A 20,928-nucleotide genomic window follows, 5' to 3' on the forward strand; every position below is an offset into this window, starting at 1 on the left:
GGAACATGTTTTTATAGGTCATCAATATTTACTCTTTTTCATGCTTAATGTAAGTCTTCCTCCTAAACTCTTATTCTCAATATTTTCAATTAGTTACTTAGTTTCTTAATTAAAAGGATAATTCTTAAGTGCACTGTATTAGAATATATAAATCTCTTAAGAATTTCTTCTTCAAGTAATATGATTTTTCTATAATTCTGGTAAATATCCTATACCATATCTTATTCATTTTCATAATTTTGCCTTTTAAAATTAATGTTTCAATACCATTAGCTATTATAAAAGAAATGGTGCAAGATGAAGAATTAAAGATTACAGTTAATTCATAATATTTCTATCTAGGTTCTAATTTTGTTAATTTCTAGTTATATAATCAGCCAAACTTTCAATGGCACTTTGAACATTCCCAGAAACTAGTTTACATTTAATTCATATAATAAGGAACAGAGGGCTGGAAAGATGGCTTAGCAATTAAGGCACATTGCCTGTAAAGCTTAAGGACCAGGTTTGATTCTCCAGGTCTAAGCTAGGTATAAGCTAGATGCACATGGTGGCACATGCGCCTGGAGTTCATTTGCAGTAGCTAGAGGCTCTGGCATGCCCATTCTCTCTCTGTCTCTAATAAAAAATAAATAAGAAACAGAAAACTTCTTTAGAGTTAAATGTCTAGAATGAACTTTAATTTTCATGTGGATTTCAACATTTGTTTATGCTTTTGAAGATTTTGGGACAAACATTGCTGATGAACTTTCAATATAATACTTTGTTTCATATATTTTCTTAAAGGAAGAAGAGAAACAAAAGATTGCTTGTACAAATATTCCAACGTATATGACCCCTACTGATATGTACTTATTTTCTCATTAAAAGTTAGTTTAGAAAGGAGAATATTAAATGAATAATACCCACAAACTGAATGATAAAAACAAAATAAAAATCTTTCTTAAATATGTCCCTCTGGACCCACTCAACAATGCTATACATGGACAGAACAAGTACTTGTATGTAGGAATTTATTTTCAAATCAATTACAAAACACTATGTAAATGGAAAACAAGTTCACACTCATGTTTCTCTTTTGGCTATTAACTGAGGAAATATAGAAAAATCTAGAAATTTGAGTTCCAATGGATTTTTTAAAAAGGGTATGATGAAGACTGACCTTAGTCTTCTACAGCTTCTCCCTCTCTCTCTTCTCTCTAACTCTTTTATATTAGGTATCTTTTTCTTCCTTTTCTTAGTGGGCACTGTCTCCCAGTAACTCCCAGTACCAGCATGTGGCTTCATCCACAATGAGCTTTTTGATCAGAGAGACCTACAAGGTTTCCTAAAAGAAAGACAATGTCTGTCAGAGTATTTGATGACCCACCAAAGGCTAGTGGTAAGACCCTACTGCTGAAGACACCATATGTGGTTGACATGTAAAATGGAATGTGATGGCTGGAAGCTGGAAGACAGTCAGTCCCCAGACAGTCAGTGTGTCTACTGCCAGAGGTGCTACATGGGTGACTGGGGGAAAATGACCAATATCTGTCCAAGCAACTCATGGTCTAACCTACTTAGCAGCAAATAACCTGTTGTGATGCTCACACAAGTGCAATAGTGGCACACAGCCATGATGGGAAGCCAACTGCTCTTGATTTGGCTAACTGATCTCCTCAGTAGTACAGGACCCATAGCTGGAGCTGGGAAACAAGTCAAAACCATATCCAAACATGAGCCCACTCTCCATTATCAAGCTACCACCAATTGTGGGCTATAAGCTGGCCTACACCTATTAAATTCTCTATTAAAAAAATATAAGGATTATCCCATTTGTCTGGTGCTAATTTTACTCTCCTTTGGAGAATCTGCTTTTCTTTTTCAGATAGACGCAGATCCTAAGGACAGAACCAGCTTATCATACCTCAAAAGGGCCTCAGCTGAATCTAAGAAAAATGGGCAAAACAAGCCAGGGTGCTGTTCTCTTGGTGAAATGGGTACCAGCACAAGGGTGAAGGAGATTGACACAGAGAACAATCAACTCCTACCATATCAGAGATCCAGAGACACAGAGGCCCCCATCACCTCATCACTGAAGCAGACCAAAAATGAACCCAACATGGCTCAGGGAAATTTTGTGGAAGAGGGGGTGAAAAGAAAGTCACAGCCACATGTTGGGACATGATATGCAGAGACATTTCTCCTACCCATAAGTGTGGGCTAACTTCACAATGCATGACCCAAATACCTCAAAAAGGATGGGCCAGGGGGAGAGGTAGTACATGGATGAGCCTTACAATGGTACCAACTTGACTGTATTCACTGAGTACAAAACTAATTAGCTAAAAATAAATAAATTTAAAAAAATAAAAAAAAAACAACAGCAATAACAACAAAAAATATTTTAAAATAAAAGAAGAATCAGAAATGGTAAACAAAATAAATAAAAAGTATTAAATTATCTACAATCTCTTAAACCCTTTCCATTTTAAATTCAGTGGTGTATATTAAGCCCTACTTATATGTAATAAGGAATTTAACAAAAACTTCAGCTCAAAACAACAACAACATATTTGGTACAATATTCACAGAGAAATCATTATACTAAGCTTATAAAATCATATAAAGCAAAAGAGTTGATGGTTTAACGGGTATTGGCATCTATTTTCATTTTATTTCTTTACTGAATTATGGTCCTGTGTTCATACTAGTAATACCTTAATAATCAAGGCTAAAGCAGAGTATGTATCCTTCCAGCATGAAGAGGCATAAAATAATTTTGGAATCACTCACTGATACCATTTTGACTGGCCCCTTGGCTTCTGAGTAGTGTGTAGTTCTCAGTGATGATATATTATGTTCTGTTGCAGGTAGCCACAATTCTGCCATGGGCATGATTTCCACTTTATGATGAGTTGGATTTTGGATGTTTTGGTCATAGTGTCCTATAGACTACTAGCACAGAAAGAGTGGTGTATACTTACTAACTTCCTTGGGCTTGGCAACCTGCCTCTGGCTATGATCATATGGGTGAACATGCCCTGTGGTTGTGAAAAAAAAAAAGAAAGCACAAAGGAATTAAGTAGTAAGCATAGAGTTGAAAGGCATTCCTAATTTGTGGTTTCATATAAAAATGTTTAAACTGAGATGTAGAAGCATAAAAATTGTAACAGTCTGAATGGAAAGTTCAGGAGGAAATGATAGCTAACATGGAAATAGAAGCATAATTTTGACAGTTAAGGAAAAATCAGACAACAGAGTGAGTATGAATGTTTGGGAATAATATTGAGGCATCAACATTAATAAAGTCTCTCTTTTTGGGGTACTTTAATATGACTCATGTAGACAGGGTGGTAAATAAAAAAGATTAACCTTAAATAGAGCATAAATTTTAAGGTTTTGTGCCTGTGTGTCAGGGTTAGGAGTATAGTAGTAAATTACCAAATATTTTGCTCTAGAAAGAAGCATGAGAGTGGATTGTAAAGAAAACATAAAGTAATAATTGGAAGGTAATTCGGTTCATTAAAGCCAGGAAAGTTGAACACTTGGCAATGAAAATAGAGAATTCAAAATTATTCTGGTAAGTTTAAAGTATGGCTTGTGAGAAAGAAAAGTTTCTATGGGGGACTGGCCATAGTAACACCAGAAAAGCAGAACAGAATGTGATTGATAGTTAATCCATCAGTAGAAAATTCACACCTGAAATTACATAGAGCATTCTAGAGGAAAATACATTTCAAGTAATTAGCAATATGATTAACCCTTGAGAAAACCAGCAACTGGAGTTATAGATTTTAGTGTTTGTAGATCTTGGGTCTAGAGAGAAGAAAAAAAAAAGTTACCTTGTACAGAACAAAAAGAGAGAGAGAGAGGGAGAGAGAAGATCATCAGCATGAATCAAAAGCTCAGACTTGATGCCAGATTCTGTCACTAATGAGCTCTTTTACTTTGACCTCATATCTGGTCACAGACCATGAGCAAGTATTTCTGTAGCCTTCCCACAGTGACTTATTCATGCATTGGCATGTCATATAAGTGTGCTTTTGGCATCCCCAATGCTTTTATCATATTTAACCAGAAATACCTCTGTGTTAAGGTAGTTATTAAAGGCATTTCATGATAAATTTTTATATAAAACTAAAACAGACACTTATATGTTTATGCTCCTAGAAACTTGTGAAGCTACAGAGATTTCAAAATTACGATAATTATTTACACTATTCCGTCAAGTGAAAAGAAGGAATAACATTATCAATATAGCATATTCATTACTATGAAAAGCTGTTATAGAGAACAAAATTCAAAAGAGGTCTTCTATAATGTCAATTGTTTATATGAAGATGATGCCATGGTGGGTGGTAGTCTAATGACAATTTTCAGATACTATTCTGATATATGTTTCTTTAAAGAATTACTTTATTGCGAAGCAAATTTGTTTCGAACATGTCAAACTTTGCTTTCATCTGGTATGATGCAAGTTGTAGTTCTTAATAGAAATTTAATTTTAAGGCCAGGCATGGTGAGGCATTCATTTGATCTTAGCACTTGGGAGGCTGAGGTAGCTGGGTCACTGTGAGTTTGAGGTCAGCCTGGGCCAAAGAGTGAATTCCAGGCCAGCCTGGACTAGAGTAAGACCCTACCTTAAAACAACAACAACAAAACAAACCCCAGAAATTTAAATTTATCTGGTCCAATTATCTCTGGTGAATCAAACGCAGATAGCTTATGGATGGTCTCAAGAAAGGGTATATTCCTTGAGACATAAACTCCTTGGGGAAACTGATGTCATTTGTGATGAGAAGGAATTTCAGGTCAGTAGAACAGAAAACAATCATTTTGCTGGCTTTTTTAGGGAAGTACTCAGCACCAGTGCTGAACTTTAATGGTGTGTGTATATGTGCGTGAGTTGCCTGCCCTGCTTCCCTGTAACCTTCCTTAGCACAAAGTGTTTCTTCTCTTTCCTGGCTCTCTGCTTCCCCACAATTGCATGAAGTGCACTGCCTCACAGCTGCTTGTGTGTGTTAAAGCGGATGGAAAATGAAAAAAAAGAGAAAAAGAGCAAGCTGTTTTCTGCAAGAGGACATTTCATTTTTTCCTGTAGGCGACAGATGAGGAAAACAGTACATTTAATTTAGCTAGCTACTTCTGATTTCTTTTTCATGGATTTTTGTTTTGTTTTACTAGAGGGTAAAAATAGTTTTCTTTTACATTTCTTTAATGGATTCATTTTGGTGTTCTGTTCAAGGTGTGTGTGTGTGTGTGTGTGTGTGTGTGTGTGTTTTAACTTGGTATGAGGTATAGTAGAATTTCCCTGTAGACATTTTTTTCAAGACTTTTTATTTATTTATCAGGTACAGAGAAGGAGTGAGAGAGAGTAAGTGAGAATGGGCACACCAGGGCTTCCAGCCACTGCAAACGAACTCCAGATGTGTGTGCCACCAAATGCATCTGGCTTACATGGAATGTGGACAATTGAACTTGAGTCCTAAGGCTTTGCAGGTACATGTGTTAACCACTAAGCCATCTCTCCAGCTCTCCCCCAACTCTGTAGACATTTTAAACAGTCTAAATGAGAGCAGCTCTCATTTAGCATGTTGGTGGAATGGACTGAAATTTCAGATATGTGGTAGGTAATGGTCAAGTAATTAATGTTAAGGAACGTAGTAAAAGTGCTTTTGGCAACTCCCTCAATGTATGTTACCACAGGCTTGGTACCAATTATCTGTTTGCAGAGGTGAATTTATGTGAAGGAAGGGATGCCTGTCCTTGTATTCACAGATCTGTAAACACACACACACACACACACACACACACACACACATCAAAAGTTTTAATAACTAAGAACTGCATCTACAATTACTGTATCATTTATTATCATGACTGTAACTCCTAAGATACTGTTATGCAATAAATTCAAATTGTCCTTTTCTGGAAGAATTATAATCTAGCCACACAACTGTTAGAATATTGTTGGGGGAATGTGAAAAGGCACCCGGGCTGCAGATTGGCTGTATTTGGGCCCAAGGGGGATGTGTTCATCCTGCAAGATAGATAACAAGTCTACCAGAACTGGGTACCAAGCAGCATTGTTGGTACAGCAGCTCATGCTTCTGGGGTCACACAATGAAACGGAAAACCGAACGGCAAAGTACAACGTCTCAGATCTTACACAGGGAACATTCATAGATAACAGCTGCAGAATGGGTTAACTACAAATGCCATGTAGCCCTCAGATAATGGGCATAATTTCCTAACATTTATTCAATGTTGAGAGAACAATTTCCATCTCACAGGTGAATTAACTGACATTTTCATAAGTCTGTTTTGATGATTCACAAGGGATTGTTTTTGGAAAGTCAATTTTCTATTTTGTTTTTTTTTTAATATATGTATTTTTTATTGACAACTTTTATACTCACAGGCAACAAACCATGCATTTGCCTCCCCTCCCCCACTTTCCGCTTTCTAACTCTGCTCTCCATCACATCCCCTCCCTCTCTCCATTAGTCTTTTACTTTGATTTCATCATCTTTTTCTCCTAGTATGAGGGTCTTGTGTAGGCACTGGTAGGCACTGAGAGGGCCTGGATATTGAGCCTAGTTTCTATAGGAAAAGCATAGCCAGGGGGTACCCTGCGAGGAGACCCTGAGGTTACAGCACCAGTGTGATGGCTACTTCCCCTGTGAGCCAACCTAAACACTGCCTAAACACCCAGACACTGCTGATGCAAGAAATGAGCCAATGAAAAAGGGACAACACAATGCCAAACAATGAAAAGACCAATGGGAAGCAGGGAAGGGGTATATGAAAGGGCCAATGGGAAACTGGGAAGGGGTATATAAAGATGTCTGTTTTCCCCAATAAATGAGTCTGCTTTCAGGTTCTCACCGATTCCTAGAGTTTGTGTGATTGACTCTGCACCTTTTTACCCCCACCCCCAAGGGCTATTCCAGGGGATCCAGCAAAGAGTTTCTTTCAGGACAGTTGTATGTAAGGAATGGTTCCCTTCCTTTGGCTTTTACATTGTTTCTTCCACCTCTTCCACAATGGACCTTGAGCCTTGGAGAGTGTGAGATGTTTCAATGCTGGACACTCCTCCATCCCTTCTTCTCAGCACTGTGTTGCCTTTTAAGTCATCCCAGTGTTCATTGCCATCTGAAAAGAGAAGCTTCTCTAACCAGAAGTGACATTAGCTTTAACATATGAATATGAACATTAAAGTGTAATGCTTTCAGGGCAATTTGGTGAGAGTAAAATATGCATTTATCCAGACAAGTGCAGGCTTTATATCCCTAAGACTCATGAACTCCCCTTCCATAGGCTTTTGGTTAGGTTTTCAGTACCACTCATGTATTCCCTTCCATAGAGCTGCCTTCAGTACAATTATGAGCAGCTGGTTTCCCCCAGAGCAGACATGCCACTATTGCATTTGTTCAATTATTTGGCCTGTCTGTCCAAACTTGAGGCTTCCAGTGCCCACTGGTCTCACCGCTCATGGCTTCTGTCTCCCATAAGACTGCATACAATGTACATTTTTCCAGGTTTCAGCTGGCTGGGCTACAGGGAGAAGTTATTCTGCTCAGAACCAGCTTGATTTCTCAGTGACTTTGCCACTCAAGCATGTGAAGTCTTCAGCAATAGGGTCTTACTATCTCTTTCTCATGGGAAACCAAGGGCCTTGGCAATACCTATAATGTTTTGGAGGCAAAAAGAACATCTCTGGCCAACAACTCACTGGAAGGTATGCCATCTCTGGCACTGAAAATTTTCAAGTAACACTATATGTCTTATGGATATGCCATTTATTCTGCTTCCCAAGTCCTGGAATTGAAGGCATGTACCACCATGGCATTATTCATTTATTTACTATTTTGCATTTTGCCTTCCTTGCTTCTACAGTAATGAATACATTTCATTATTGGAAACACCAAAAGAATATCATTGGTCATTGAGGAAGAAAGGTAGAAAGATTGTAAGAGCCAAAGGAAGGATAGGACTCTTTACAATGCACTCTAAAACATAGAAAATGGCCTGGACCTCTATGACATCACAGTGCTTGCTTGGCACTACTTATACAAAACCACCATAATAGGAGGAAAAGATGATGACATCAAAATAAAATACATATTGATTGAGAGGAGGAGAGGATATGGTGGAGAGTGGAGTTGTGAAGGGAAACGTGAGGGGGGAGGGGATTATCATGGTTTATTTTCTATAATTATGGAAATTGACAATAACAAAGAAAAAATTAGCATAAAGAAAAAAAGAATTTCATTGCTGCATTTTTTTTATATCACTGTTTATTATCAAACCTTACTCACTGGGCCAGAATGGAACACTAGGAAAAACTTATCACTTATGTTGCACACTACTTATACTTATGAGTTCATTGACCAGTTTGCAGCCTCAAATCTAAGCTCTAACAATGTGCACTATCATTGCTACTTTTCATGACTAACTAGGGTTTCTTCCTATGATAGCAACTACTTTTTTTCTGGTTTTTTTTCATCTTTTCCAAAGCTCTCATGGATAAACACATATGCTTCAATATTTCTAGATTTAGCTTGCTCATTATTCTGTAGCATCTTATTCTGAAGTCAGATAATCTCACCTGTCTGAGGACTTCTGTTTATCTTCTAATCTACTGACTTCCAAAATTCCAATGACCACTAAGCTCCACATGCTAGAGTGACAGGAAAGCAACAGGCCTCTACTTAGCATGAAGGAAACCTCACCTAGTTCATGACTCAGCACATTGTGAAATCCATTATTTCAATGTTAGGTTTCCTCTTCTCATAAGAATATTCAATATATTTCACATTTAATAACATATTTCCAACCATATTCTTATGTTTGTCTTGAGGGATATCTGAAACATACACTGTCTTTCAATTCACAGTTAAACATCCATAAGCTTTTGCAAGTCTTTATCCCTTTGAAGTAATTTTATACCAATGTGCAATGAACATTAATGACATTTTTGGACTATCCCAGAACATGCTCAGAGGCCATAAAGTTTTAGTCATCTGCAAAAGAAGATATAATTGAGTGCTGAGAATAGCCATACCTCATGTAGATATAATGTACCACTCAGAGAGTCACATGACTCTCATCTACCCTGCTCTCCTTACAGCTTCTCCTCAAGTGCTTATGAATGAGAGCATTAAATATTATGGGAATAAAGATTGCATTCTTCTGCAAGTTTATTACATGTATTAGATACCACACTAACTACTTTGAATAACCATTTCATTAATCCTCAGAATAAACACAAAAAGTAATTTCTATCTTACAGGTAAGGACATATACAATGAGGTTTCATCTGCTGACCAAAGGTCACATAGCTACTACATAATAAAGCTCAGATTTGAATCTAGATTTTCAGAATAACTGAACTGTATTCTTGCTTATTTTCTTATACTGTGAATGCAATCAATATAAATAATGAGAAGAACTTATTTGGCAGCCTATAACCCATGACCTATGACTCATGACCCAGAACACAAGAAGATGAATAGGAGCTTCACTGAAGTCATGGTATGAGAAAACACTGTCCTTCAGACATGGTTATTAACTGGTAATGGCATTGCTTAATAGCCAATTAAAAGAATTATATTGTTAAAATACCACATAAATTGCTCACTAATTTAATTAAAAGGGATTTTCTTCTAGGCCTGAAAGGTCGAGATAGCTTGCCATTTCTTTCCCTATTGCCTCATTCATTCTGGATATAAAAGGGCATTGCTCTTCACTGGGATATATTGACTGCAAACAGGTTATTCATCTTTGTTCAAAGCAAATTGTTTTTCATGTCCTTCTAGAAAATTTAATCATTAGGGCAAATTCTGCCTGCATCTACTCTTTATAAGGAAACTGTACATTTGTCAGGATGAATGACCACTTTCCATGAAGTATTTTCTGTGCTATGGATGGATTGCAAAAGGCTCCTCATTGATTTCTCTGTCAGCAATTTAACCATCTGAGCTAATTGTCTCTGACAGTTAACAAATTACCAAAACATTAGAAATTTTAAACAATGCAAATTTTTATTTGCACACAGTAATGTAGATTAAAATTCCAAAGTGGGTCTCACATGGCTGAAACGTAGTTACAATAGGGTTTCTTCCATTCTGGATGTTTTTAGTCGGTGCTTCCTTTCCCTTGACTGTTTTGCCTTCTATAGTTCATACAAATTCTTTTGTTCATATCAATCTTCCAACACCCCCAAATCTACTAAGTGAGTTGAGTTCTTTTCAGGTTGCTTATCATGATATTCTGTTCTTCCCAGAAGATCAATTCTGGATTGTTTCCCCTCTTCCAGTTCATTAACAATAGTAGCGATGAGATGTATGATTTATGCAAGGATATCTTTATGGAATATCTGAATCTCAAGCATTTTCCCTTGCCTCCACATGTCTTAGGGGTCTAAAGTCTTGTCTCTTTGAACACTTAATGCTGCGGAAATGTGCTTGTACTCCTTTGAGCTCGGTGCTGCCCAACATCAAAAGGGTGGTTAGACTCCATGTCTTCTTCACCATATGCTGTTTGCCTTTGCTCCTATGACCAGATGCACAACTTGATTTCCCACAGCCTTATGAAATCAAATGACTCATGTCTAGGGATGCAAGTTAGTTATGCTTTTCAGATGACTAAGGTAAATTTCTAATAATTGTCTATGTAGCCAAAAAGGAAAACAATAAGTTCAATTTCATACAGAAATCCTCACTAAGATATTTATACATTAACATTTCACAGTTTCTATAGTTGTTATAAAATACAATAAGCATACATACAAGAAAATACAAGCAAAACAGAAATAGTGAGAATAAGTCAGAAAGAATGGGAAGACAAGAAAATGGCTTGTGTTAAGTTCTTCAAATTCTACTCAGTATGAAAATGAAGTGATAACTGTATGCTCATTGGCAATGGAGTAAATCATAAGTATAATGCCAACTAATGCAATGACATGATAGAATGCTTCTGTCTAGAGTTCAAGAAATGTAAAATTGAGAGTTCCCCTGTTCAGGAATACCAAAAGTAAAGAGTTTCACCTGTGTATCCCTCATAATGAATATAAATTATACTAACACAATATCAAATGCATATGGACATTCATAAGTTTGGGAATAATAAACACAAAATTCACGTGGGAAATAGGAAAACAACAGAAAAAAGCTTCAAAATTTTGGTGAGATTCATTTTCATTAATTAGCTGAGAGGAATATAGGATTATTTTATCATTACTCATATAAGTATGAATATCTAATGTATTAAAATATTCATTTGCTAATATTCTATAATTTAAAATATGTAAATAATATGAGCTTATAATTGAGGCTATCTAATTCATTTAATACTTTTAAGAAATGTAAAAGGAATTTTAATAACGTATTTAGAGTTTCATGTATATTTGCTAGTTATTCTAGGTAAGATAAAATGAAATGGAAATATTCATCTAGTATATTAATGAGTTAGAATTTCCAATTCTAATAAAAAATAATTATAAAATCAACTGTTCATTATATGCCTTAACTTATGCATTACACTTCTGTTTTATTTCAAAGTATTTTTGACAAAGTTGGAATTTGTGCATGTTGCATGGCATACTGATTTGATATACATATGACTTGTGTAATGATTATCACATCAAAATTCCTAGCACATTTCTCACCACACCTACAATTCTTTATAAAGACTCCTGCCAAGTCCCATGTGCCTCATTTCCAGTTTCCTATTACAGTTGCCTCTTCCCTTTTTATAATGTTGTTTTGAGATTTTCTTTTTATGTGTTCTTTTCGAGTGTGTTCTTTTATCCTTTCCCAATAGATGGTCTGCCTCATGGGTGACTTACTTTCACTGTATGAACAACAGTTTTAGGGTCCTCACAATACTTGGTGGGCTGGTGGGACTAGCCATTTCATTAGAGGGCACCAAGCTCATTAGGGAAGGGGAACTGTTCCCACACTGGTATTGATGGCCAAAATTTATAGAGTCTGCTGTGCAGGTCACAGATACATCATCTAATATGCATGACATCCTATCTCCCAGAATTTTATTATCCTCCAGGGCATATTGCTGATGGCTTCATTCATCCAAAATTTATTTGTCCCACAAAGTCTTGATGCTAGTGCATAAGCATCAAATCACATATAAGGTGAGATTTACCTGGAGGATCCTTCCTCTTCTTATTGAGGAATCATCATAAGTAAACTTGAATGTGGAAAGAAAAATAATGAATGGCATGGTTTGCTAGGATAAAAATCATCTAGCAACAGATAGATAGGCAGATAGATAGATAGATAGATAGATAGATGATAAAATTATAAATTATAAATGAATGCCTGTCAAAGAAAACAGGGCTGAAAGGGGCACACTTCCAGAAAGCCTGCTTCAGCAGAGCTTTATAATGAAAGAAGGGTTAATAACCCAGAATATATCTTTCTTCATTAGGCCATAACTTTCTTGTTCTGATGGTTCCTTAATCTATAGATGAGTAATTTCTGAGTGTTTAAGACTTCAATAACTGCTTTAATGAGCAGGCATACATATTGTCTAAAAGTAATAGGCACATGAAGAATTTTTTTTTGAGGTAGGGTCTCACTCTAGCCCAGGCTGACCCGGAATTCACTATGGAGTCTCAGGGTGGCTTTGAACTTATGGCAATCCTCCTACCTCTGCCTCCCAAGTGCTGGGATTAAAGGTGTGTGCCACCACACCTGGCAACATGAAGAATTTTTAATTTGATATTGTGTCTCATATTTTTCAAGCAACCAACAATTAGACCTTAACTTTGCTGGAAAAACCAATAGGAAGTTTAGTTAATTCTGTGCATAAAAGGGCAAAAGGGTATTCTCCCATTTTTAATGTTTCCTTCTGCGTGCCCAATATGCATACAAGACAGCTTTGTGTACTTGTATTGTCAGGGATGAGAATACCTATCATAACCCAAACACTTAGTTCTGTTTTGCTTCTAAAAGTAAAAATGAGTCTTTCGTCAGATATCAGCATGTTCTATGGAAGTCATTGAGAGGCAATCACTAGAGATTCTATTGAGCAGTAAGGGAAAAAAAAAAGAAAAACCCCTCCTCCTTCTTCAACTGTAGTTATGAGTGTGTTAGTTTGCTACTTTGTGCATTCTGTTTAAATAAAACACTGTGAAATCAAAGTGGAGGAGAAGAGACAAACTCCAAAGGATAGCTGATGCGCCAAGTGGTTCCTATTCAGGTTTTTGCTCACATTTCAGCCAACAGAGCTCAAGGAATTCACAGAGACACAAAAGGTTTCCATTTCCTCATGTCTAAGACCAGCTACAGAGACGTTATTTCTGAAGATCCTTTCACAGCTACACACCGCAATCATCCTCTCTGAGATTCTCAATCACAGTGTTGCTTTTTGCCAATGGAAACCTTTCCATTATTGCAGCTACCAGTGTTATAGAAGCATAGATCACCGACATGAAGTGACTGCTAGCTGGCAGGGCCAGAGCTGCTGCTCTGAAGGCGTGTGGCTGTCACCCAGCCACCTTCCACAGAGGCCTTTCATTGTGGGAGAGTTCTCAAGTATATATATCTCCAAGGAGATTTTATATGTACATGTATAAAATCTTCTTGGATATTTAGGAATAGTAGTCCTATAAATGCTTGTCTGTTTTCCATGGGAAAAAAAAAATCATCTCAAAACTTTAATAAGCTGGTATTTTTGCTTTAATATATCTAAAGGAAACAAATATGTTTAACATGAATAATCTTTTAGACCTGGGTTAAAGACTGATCCCTTTTGCCAGTCAATATTTTCTGGATATCATGAGTTGCCCAACATAGAGAAATTAAATTTAACCCATCAGGTTGGAACAGTAAAATCAAAATGTACATTTTTTCGGTTAAAAACATTGTCATTGGTGGCTCCATTTCACTCCATTCAAAGTTCTATATCCTTGCAACCCAATTAATCTGCCTACCTGAATGTGTTACCACAGAAATTTAGAAACAGCTGGCAATAGTGGTGTCATTTTATGAGCTTTAAAGACAACAAGTCATTACAGTCTCTCAAAATGGCTACAATATAATGTTGAAGTATTTTCATGAGACTTAATTAAAATTTTACTGTAACTTGCTGTAAACAAAATCAAACTTGAAAAAAATAATAAAATACATGAAAGAAGTCCTATGTCTGTGAAAAAAAAACTGAATTAATTATGGAAGAGTAAGGTCCAATTATTGTCATTTACCAGTTTACATTTCTACTGTTTGGGAAGAAATAGTAGAAACTGCCCTCTAGGTTTTATGGCCTTTGAGGATACAGGATTCTGATTTGGTTCTCAGTACCAGTCATGAATTCCCTCCCACTAATGGGCCTCACATCCAATCAGAAAGCAGTTGATTATCCCCCCCAAAAAACTTATGTGCCCCTATTTTATCAGTGAATATATCTTGCCCTGGCCTGTTGATCCACTGCTTGAGACTACTGAATTTTATCTACCAACAGTCTACATGGTGCTTTCTTGCACTATGATAGCTAGCCAACCGGGAGAGGCCTTCCATCTCAGTTCCATGTTGGTTTGTCAATTCTATGTAAATGCAGCCTGTGTTGTCTTCAGAAATGGGACTTACCATCGAGTTCTGGTGAGTAGCCACATGCTTTTGTGCTTTCACATTTGTCTGAATTGTTTTGGGAGTCTCCCTGACCAACATCTCTCACCCTTTGCTTTTTAATCATTTGTGCTTATGTTTCTATTAAGAATATACATGTTTTACATGGATTAACATTTTCTCTTTCCTCTATAGAATATGTTGTTTGATGATGAAAGTTTCCTGGAATTTGATATTCTTACATTGCAAGACATTCTTTATATCTGTCTTATCAAGAGATCCTACATTTTCCACCACATTCTAACAGTGAATATGGATGCAGACTCAAGGCCAAAAAGGGCAGTGGTATCCTGCTCCTGAGTGAGCTGGTCTGGGGAACACTTTAATTACCCAATAACAGATGTTTAGGGGATTTACCTCCCCAGACTCTTGTAAAGTTACACTCAGTTAAGTAGGTTGTTACAACTCAGCCTCTGACATGTACGAAAACCCCCCTTGGAAAAGAAGGTTATTGTTTTTAATTAAACCTTGTGAATTGGGAGAACCAGACAGTATGGTCCAGGAAGCAGGTTTGATATTAGCCATCATAGACTGTTTTCAGTTGAGCACTAAAGAGTAACTACCAATAGAATGTGGCACAGTCATTTCCAAAATTAGGAAATAGGAGCTAGGAGAAGCACATAGCTCAGTTAATAAAGTACTTGCTTTGCAAGAACGAGGACCTGAGCTTGAATCCCAGAACTCATACATAAATTGGGTATTGTGACATGTTTTTAATTCCAGAACTGGATGGAAACAAGTAGAGCTGTAGAGCTCACTGGCTCACGGATCTAATCTACTTGGAGAGTTCTGGACCCTGTCTCCATAAAAGATGGATGGCATCTGGGGAATGACTCCAGAGTGATTCCACTGGCTTTCACATGCATGTGCAGACATGCTTATATATACACAAACACAAAATAAGAGAGGAAAAGAAAGGGAATAAAGCCACCCACACAAATTGAGAGATATTTTTGTAATCCTGGCCTAACTGGCCTGTTACATGCATAGACCCTTTTGAGCCACGTATGAATGACACAGTTATTTCTGTAATAAAACACTTCTTATTGGAGAGAGAGAGAGAGAGGAAAATAGAGTGGGTGTTTTCCCCTTTGTCTTTTGTCTGGATGACAAGGATGCCTCTGAGAAGAAGATAAACTAAAGGATTGCAGCAAAATCCAAAGTCACTCAGCCACCACATCAGTCCCAAGGTTTCAGATTTCAGTGTCAAATAACCACCTGCTACACTGGGACTAGGAGGAGTCTCTGTACAATCTGTTCTTCTGACTCTTTCTGGGTAGACACAGAAAGAAATATGGTAAAGCAGTGTCCATCTGTGTATCCAATAGTCATTATGTCAAGATGCTTGGGCTGTGACTCTCTGAGGGGCTGATTGAGTCTCTGGACTGGTATCTAGCAGGAGACAGATGAAGACAGAATATCTTCCCACCATGAGAAAGACAGTTCACAATGTCAGGGGAGGAATGCTCATTCCAGATGGCTGACTTGAACTCACAAGGCTTGTTCCATCTCACATCAGATAGTCCATAGAAGTCACTACTGACACACAAATAAGTAATTCAACACATATTTTGTTTTGAGCCTCTGACCCTGCTTGCCTTTCCCTCCATGTGGCTTAACTGAGAATGGGGAACACCATAATTATTTCATTTATTGAAAATATTTTTTGAGGGCTGAAGAGATGGCTTAGCAGTTAAGGTGTTTGCCTGCAAAAACAAAGGTCCTAGGTTTGATTCCCCAGGACCCATCTAAACCAGAAGAACAAAGGGGTCCATGCATCTGGAGTTTGCTTGTAGTAGCTGGAGGCCCTGGCATGCCCATTCTCTCTTTACCTGCCTGTCTCTAAATTAAAGAAAAATGTTTAAAAAAATAATAATATTTTTTGAGCAATTAGAAAATGAAGGTTTCTAATGTGAAGAAATATGTTAGACTCTTTAGGAATCACTTCAGCTGGTTTTATGAGGAAAAAGGAACATCCTCCATGCTTCTCCCTCTTCTTTGTTCTTGCTTTCACCTCTCAGAGATGCTCTGTGTAGTCCCATCTCAGTGACTCTTTATAAAGATCTCACCTCCCTCTCATAGAGATATCTCTGTATCCTTTGTATTCCTGTGTCTCAGTATGCCTCTTTAATATATATATATATATATATATATATATATATATATATATATATATATATATATATCAAAAGATGAGCACTATTCTCAGGCACCACACAGCATGATGCAATTGAAAAGCTCTGACTACCCAAACTCCTGATTCACTCCAAATGCCATGCAATTGAGACTCCAGTCCTACAGCAAGGGGGGATTGGTTTCCTTCTCCTGGAAGGTCTGCATTTTAAACAAAACAGTACTCTTCCAGGCTTTTAGGCAATGGACTGGTCTCCTCAGCTAGGGTAGATGATATGGTAGTTTTGATTATGTCTGGAAGCACACAGAGGTTCGTCCTGCTAGGCAGCAACTACTGTTTCGGCTGTGAGCCTGCCTGTGTGCTTCTGAGTTAACTGTTTCAGCAAAACATCTAATTTAACTGCTTGGCAGGTTTGTAAGCTGCCTGTGTTGTGACTGAGGAGGAGTGCTGGAGATGCTCTGCTATCAAGACAGAGAAACAGCTGAGAAGGTCAAGCTTGAGCAACAAAGGAGTCCCATTCCTAATGGGATTTTTGGCTCTACCATGGCTTGTTCTCTTCTGCATCATTTAATACTCTCTTACTGAAAATCACTGCTCTTGTCTTTCCATTTTAGAAAGGCAAGTCTTCTCCTTAAGAAAGATGGAGCTCTTGGTTTACAGATACCACACTTGGTTTTCAGGACAAGGGAAATTCTTTTTATGGCTCTAAGGACAATGGCTATTATTCAAGTGTGTTGGCTACTACATTTAAAGCACATGTCCACAAAATATGACCTACTGGTCAAATCTAGCTTGACCTCTGGTTTGTTAAGTTTCTAATAAAGTTTTATTGGAAGAAAGCTATACCCCATTGGTTACTTACTGCCTGCAACTGGTTTTCACAATATAATAACAAAATTCAGAGAGTGCCTGAGATTCTTCTGACAGAAAAAGGTATAGACCCCTGATTTAGTTATTTCATTAAAATTTGAAATCCTTTAAATTATCTAAATATGTCCAAATGCTATAATTAGCAAGATTTGGCAAGGGGTAAAAATGAATGACAACAGATTCATAGCAGTGGTCAAGATTGTATCCAGGATGATATTGCACTCAGGTTATATTCATTTTGTCTGCTCCTTGTTTGGAATTTTGATGAGAACAGGATAATCTTGAAAATCTGCTTTTGGAAAGACTTTGAAAAAAAAATTTTTTTCTGTTGTGACCACACAGTCTCTGTTACAAGCTGTATTTACCTCTATTGGGAACAGAAGGATTTTTTTTTTTTTTTTTTTTAGTGAAAAGATGCATGAATAACTTTAATGTAAATCAAACATGATGAAGGCTGGGATAGAATAGGCTTCCAGTAAGAGATAAGTAAACATTTCAAATGTAGAAGTGGTCATGCCACAATCACTAGCACAGATATAAAATGAACACAGACATGACTATGGAAGCAATACTTCTGTTTCTGCTACATCATAGAAGATGGAAAAAAAAAATCACTTGAAAAGAAGTCCAAGGAAAGAAAGCTCATGATCCCCTTTGGGCTAGGTATACAAGATTCTCAAAACCAGAAATATTATATGACGAAGAGCCCAGTGAATGAATTCTACTTGAGGAAGCTGAATGTGAATTCTGAATTACTTCCTATTGTTTTAACCCAAACTAGTCCATTGATATACTTTCTGCTGGACTTTAAAGGCAGATCAAGAGCTGACTTGTCATCTTCATGAAGGAGCTGGAGATGGGCAAGGGATTAAAGGTTGGAAAACCTATTTTGGGAGTCTTAACACTTGCCATTGCAGAGAAACCCCACAGTGATTTAGGATTGCAAACTAGCTCATTTTGCAACAGAAGTCATTTGAATCATTCTGATTAAAGGAAAAGGTCAATAACATTTCATAGATTAAGTCATTTTACCTTTAGATTCAGATTGAAAGTGATTTAGACTTCACATATCCATGGACAAATTTTATGCCTTCTCCAAGCCTCAACATTTTTATCTATATAGTGGTTAGAAGAAAAGTATATAACAAAAGATAGAATAATGGTAAAGCATTTCTTTTTATGTGTATGTGTGCTTTTTCAAGGTAGGGTCTCGCTCTAGTCCAGGCTGACTTGGAATTCACTCTGTAGTATCAGGGTGGCCTTGAACTCAAGGTTATCCCCCTACCTCTGCCTCCAAAGTGCTGAGATTAAAGGTGTATGCCACCATGTCCAGCTAAAACATTTTATTTTATTTTATTTTATTTTATTTTATTTTATTTTATTTTATTTTATTTTATTTTATTTTATTTTATTTTATTTTTTGGTTTTTCAAGGTAGGGTCTCACTCTCACTCTGGCAGACATGGAATTCACTATGTAGTCTAGGAGTGTTCTTGAAGTCATGATGATCCTCCTACCTCTGCCTCTGCTGGGATTAAAGGTGCATGCCAACACACCCAGCTGGTAAAACATTTCTGAAGAAGCTGTTATTTAATATATAACAAGGCTACCCCCTTTGCTTTATCATTATATATGTACAGGAATAGAAGTGGTTTACCATACTCATACGCAAACCAACAAAGGAAGCTAAGTGGGGGTAGAAAATGAATCAGAATGCAGCATTTCTCTTCAGTATAATGCATTCCTGAACAGGCTTTCAAAAAAAATGTTCCTTTTTAACATGTTAAACCTCAAGTAAATTCATCATTTGTTTGTCTAGGAATAACAGTATCTTTACCTTTTATACCCTATTATTGAGCAATTCAATAACAGGCTTTAAAAAGGAAATAAAATAAAGGTGATACCAAGGTGGTATAATACTTATTCCATACTGTGGAGATTGTCAGTATCTTTCAGTAATTAATGTGGATATGATCTTTATTTGTGGACGTGCCCGCCCCTTGATCAGGTTCTTTCTCCTTCATTTGCAAGTTCAGGTTAGAAAATATACCTGACTGTCTAAAGCCTGACTTTACTTTCTAAAGATGCTCTTCTCAGGCACAAAAGCAGGCTGCGGAGATCCACACTGAACAAGGAGAACCAGGGTTAACAGCATCTCACAGCATCAATCACTTTTATTGCCCCCATGGCAGGGTTTCCATTATTTATGCTGCTGAGTGATCTGCTGTATTTATGATACAGCTACTTGTCATGGCTTTAAAAATGTGATGGATTCCTAAATTAACCCCACATTCCTTGTCTTGGGCTTGAAACATGGTTATTCTCAAGGAGTACAGAGGTATCTATAATCATGAAATTAAATGACCATGGGCCATGATGAAGAAAAGACTGATTATTATTCCCTCATGTGGTTTTATGTCAATAATGCTGAAGCTCTCTACCTATGCTTCCAGATTTTTGAGCACTAAAACTTATTCCACAGGCATTTTTTTAGTATACTGATAGTCTGGAGATCTTTTGGGGAATTAAATCACCAATATAGCATACATTTTCTTTCAATGTGTCTTGAGTCGATGCATTAGTGATATTTGATAACACAAGATCTGTCTTACGAAAATCAAAAGTACGGTGTTATTTTGGAAAAGTGAGAGCCCATTTGTTGTTTAGTTCAGTGGTAATAATTAAGATGACTGGAGTTTGGGGATATCTGAAGATCTAACAGGATGTTGTAATAGTTATTTTCTCACTGCTGGCAAGAAGCAGCTAAAGGAATGGCTTGATTTGGGGGAAAGTGAAAAGGGACACTTTCTCTCAAGGTAAGCAATGCATAACAGCAGAAGCAGGAGGCCAGCTGGTCCCATTCCATCCTATTCAGGAAGAAGACAAACAGGAAGTGAGGCCAGGATATAAATCCTTAAGGCCTGCCCCCAATGACCCACTTCCTCAAGCAAGGCTGTCTTCCAAAGGTTTCACAACTTTCCCAAATAGACTCACCAGTTGGAGCCAAAGTTTCAGCTACATGGGCCTTTAGAGGCCAGTTCATATCCATACCACAGCAGATGTTAGCAGACATTGAGAGACAATACAAATTTAGAGAATAGTGAGAAGAAAGGCATGGAAATTGGAGGAAGTGGTTGAAAAGTATACTGGAAATTATCAAATTGAAGTATAAAGAAAAAGCTAAATCCTGTAAGAGAGAGAGAGAGATTTTTTTTTTTCTCAATTTGAGAAGCAAGAAGCTTGGATATTTTTCACAAGGATAAAGCTCCTAGGTAAATAACTTTTCCCAAAGAAT

At 37.1% G+C, this 20,928-nt stretch overlaps 2 non-coding genes across 2 annotated transcripts; one reads left to right on the forward strand and one right to left on the reverse strand.

Annotated features, from left to right (window-relative positions):
• Positions 1–8,268: 8,268 nt before the first annotated feature.
• On the reverse strand, positions 8,269–8,416 carry LOC123458396. The gene has a single exon (XR_006635654.1). It is a non-coding gene; the product is annotated as a small nucleolar RNA SNORA62/SNORA6 family (small nucleolar RNA).
• A 5,499-nt stretch (positions 8,417–13,915) lies between these two features.
• On the forward strand, positions 13,916–14,044 carry LOC123457892. Its single transcript, XR_006635248.1, has one exon. It is a non-coding gene; the product is annotated as a small nucleolar RNA SNORA33 (small nucleolar RNA).
• The last annotated feature ends 6,884 nt before the right edge of the window (positions 14,045–20,928 follow it).

This window comes from Jaculus jaculus, chromosome 1 (genome assembly GCF_020740685.1).
Source record: "Jaculus jaculus isolate mJacJac1 chromosome 1, mJacJac1.mat.Y.cur, whole genome shotgun sequence".
In the NCBI taxonomy this organism is placed as follows: domain Eukaryota; kingdom Metazoa; phylum Chordata; class Mammalia; order Rodentia; family Dipodidae; genus Jaculus; species Jaculus jaculus.